Source organism: Cryptomeria japonica, unplaced genomic scaffold (genome assembly GCF_030272615.1).
Source record: "Cryptomeria japonica unplaced genomic scaffold, Sugi_1.0 HiC_scaffold_505, whole genome shotgun sequence".
Lineage (NCBI taxonomy): Eukaryota > Viridiplantae > Streptophyta > Pinopsida > Cupressales > Cupressaceae > Cryptomeria > Cryptomeria japonica.
In genome coordinates, this window is record NW_026729321.1 from 22501 (window position 1) to 25990 (window position 3490).

Below are 3490 nucleotides of genomic sequence, written 5' to 3' on the forward strand. Positions count from 1 at the left end.
CCAGGTATATGCCCCCTACGCACTTTTGGTGGCGCAACTCGCACGAACAGTCCCACCTCGACCCCGTATACAAGCTTTTTTGCCTCGAAGAGTTCGTCGGAGACGAAGAAGCAACCTTCAGTGCAACCGTAGCACTCTTTTGTGCAACCGCCCAAACAACGCCCCCTCTACCCTCTGTCGAAACACTCGGCATTGCTGCTCCCTAAGGTGAGCTTCTCCTCATAGGCAATTCCGCTCTTATCCGGTCACGTTTGTGTGCCCGAATTTCGCAAGGCAACCTCCATGGGACATGGAAAAGACTCGAGAAGAGAGCTCGCTCACGGGAGAGAGAAGCCAAGGAGACCACGAGAGTGCTGAGAGTGGGACAGCGCTGAATAGGCGGGAGAAGCCTGCGCGTATAAACGGAGATATATATCCAATTGCAACGAAGGAACGTGCCAAAGATCGAGAACAATGGCAGAAATGCTAGTAACGTGCACTTCGGGACCAACGCATCACCGGAAGACAACCGCCAAACATCGAAAGAGTCGCGATGCTCCGCAACCTACGTGCAAAGCGGTCGCACACCGGGTAAGGGAGTGAGAGCCCCAAACATAGCTGGGCGAGGCGCTCACTCCGCTCTTTAATATCTCGTTAATACCGCCAAGGAAATGGCACAAGCACACACACACAAGCATCCTCGGAAGAGGACAGTTCGAGTGACAGGTCAAATCCAAGAGTTCCGAAGACTACCTCCAGGAACAATCGGGAACAAGACCGATTACAAGTCGTCGAGTCTGTTACTGGGCGAACACGAGATGCGCACAGGAAATCGATCAGCCCTCACAATGGCCCAAGGCCAGAGATCGGACTGCTACGATTTACCCCAACAATCATCGTGCCACTCTTCGCAGAGAGGTGATAGACGCCAACGAGCCCGCGCATAGCAATCGAGGTGTAAAAAGGGCGTTGAAGGCAGGAAGCCTGGACGAAAGAGGCTACGAGGTCACCTCGAAGCGGTCTAAGAATCGGGCGCACTTGGGGCGACTACCAGTGCCAACCCCTTATCCCGCGGTGCGTCCGACACACAGAAATTTCCAAGGCGGCCAAGGAGCCTCCCCGCATAGCAATCGGGGTGTGAGGTTACGGATGCAGCATTGATAGCAATCGAGGTGGGAGGCGAAGGATGCAGAAGTGAGAGCCGAGGGATGTAGCAGAGATAGCAATCGGGGTGTGTGATGCAGAAGAGATAGCAATCGAGGTGTGCGGTGGGAAGGGCCCAGCAGCCAGAATGCATGAAGCGACGGATGAAGCAGTGATGACAACCGGGCTGTGAGGAGAGGAGGGATGCAGCCAAGAAAGCAATCAGGGCTCGAGGCAAGGGATGCATCAAGGATAGCAATCATGTTGTGAGGCGAGATTCCAAAGGCTAAACGTGAGAGGCTGCAGGGTCGACTCAGAGAGGTCTATGCATGTGAGAGGCTGAAAGCAAGGTCAACTCGGAGCGGTCTATGCATCGGGCGCGCTTGGGGCGACTACCAGTGCCAACCCCTTATCCCGCGACGCGTCCGACAAAGAGAACGTTCCAAGGCGGCAGAGGAGGTTACCAGCCGAAGGATGCAGTAGCAATAACAGGTATAGTTCCGCGGCGGCCGAGAAGACTCACCGCATAGGAATCGGGATGCGAGGCGAGGGATGCGGCGGGAAGGCCCCGACGGCTAAACGGAAGAGGCTGCAGGGCCGCCTCGGAATGGTCCAAGCATCGGACGCGATTGGGACGACTACCAGTGCCAACCCCTTATCCCGCGATGCGTCCGATACACAGATAGTTCCAAGGCGGCCGAGGAGCCTCACCGCATATCAATCGGGGTGCGAGGCGAGGGATGGGGCGGGAAGGCCCCAACGGCTAGACGGAAGAGGCTTCAGGGCCACCTCGGAATGCTCCAAGCATCGGACGCGCTTGGGGCGACTACCAGTGCCAACCCCTTATCCCGCGATGCGTCCGATACACAGATGGTTCCAAGGCGGCCGAGGAGCCTCACCGCATAGCAATCGGGGGTGCGAGGCGAGGGATGGGGCGGGAAGGCCCCAACGGCTAGACGGAAGAGGCTTCAGGGCCGCCTCGGAATGGTCCAAGCATCGGACGCGCTTGGGGCGACTACCAGTGACAACCCCTCATCCCGCGATGCGTCCGATACGAAGATGGTTCCAAGGCGGCCGAGGAGCCTCACCGCATAGCAATCGGGGTGCGAGGTGGGGGATGCGGCGAGATGGCCCCAACGGCTAGACGGAAGAGGCCACAGGGCCGCGTCGGAATAGTCCAAGCATCGGACGCGCTTGGGGCGACTACCAGTGACAACCCCTTATCCCGTGATGCGTCCGATACGAAGATAGTTCCAAGGCGGCCGAGGAGCCTCACCGCATAGCAATCCGGGTGCGAGGTGGGGGATGCGGCGAGATGGCCCCAACGGCTAGACGGAAGAGGCTGCAGGGCCGCCTCGGAATAGTCCAAGCATCGGACGCGCTTGGGGCGACTACCAGTGACAACCCCTTATCCCGCGATGCTTCCGATACGAAGACAGTTCCAAGGCGGCCGAGGAGCCTCACCGCATAGCAATGGGGGTGCGAGGTGAGGGATGCGGCGAGATGGCCCCAACGGCTAGACGGAAGAGGCCACAGGGCCGCCTCGGAATAGTCCAAGCATCGGACGCGCTTGGGGCGACTACCAGTGACAACCCCTTATCCCGCGATGCATCCGATACGAAGATAGTTCCCAGGCGGCCGAGGAGCCTCACCGCATAGCAATCGGGGTGCGAGGCGAGGGATGCGGCGAGATGGCCCCAAAGGGTAGACGGAAGAGGCTGCGGGGCCGCCTCGGAATAGTCCAAGCATCGAACGCGCTTGGGGCGACTACCACTGCCAACCCCTTATCCCGCGATGCGTCCGATACACAGATAGTTCCGAGGCGGCCGAGGAGCTGGGGGATGCGGCGAGATGGCCCCAACGGCTAGACGGAAGAGGCTGCAGGGCCGCCTCGGAATAGTCCAAGCATCGGACGCGCTTGGGGCGACTACCAGTGACAACCCCTTATCCCGCGATGCGTCCGATACACAGATAGTTCCGAGGCGGCCAAGGAGCCTCACCGCATAGCAATCGTGGTGCGAGGTGGGGGATGCAGCGAGATGGCCCCAACGGCTAGACGGAAGAGGCTGCAGGGCCGCCTCGGAATGGTCCAAGCATCGGACGCGCTTGGGGCGACTACCACTGCCAACCCCTTATCCCGCGATGCGTCCGATACACAGATAGTTCCAAGGCGGCCGAGGAGCCTCACCGAATAGCAATCGGGGTGCGAGGCGAGGGATGCGGCGAGAAAGCCCCAACGGCTAGAGGGAAGAGGCTTCAGGTCCGCCTCGGAATGGTCCAAGCATCGGACGCGCTTGGGGCGACTACCAGTGACAACCCCTTATCCCGCGACGCGTCCGATACACAGATAGTTCCAAGGCGGCCGAGG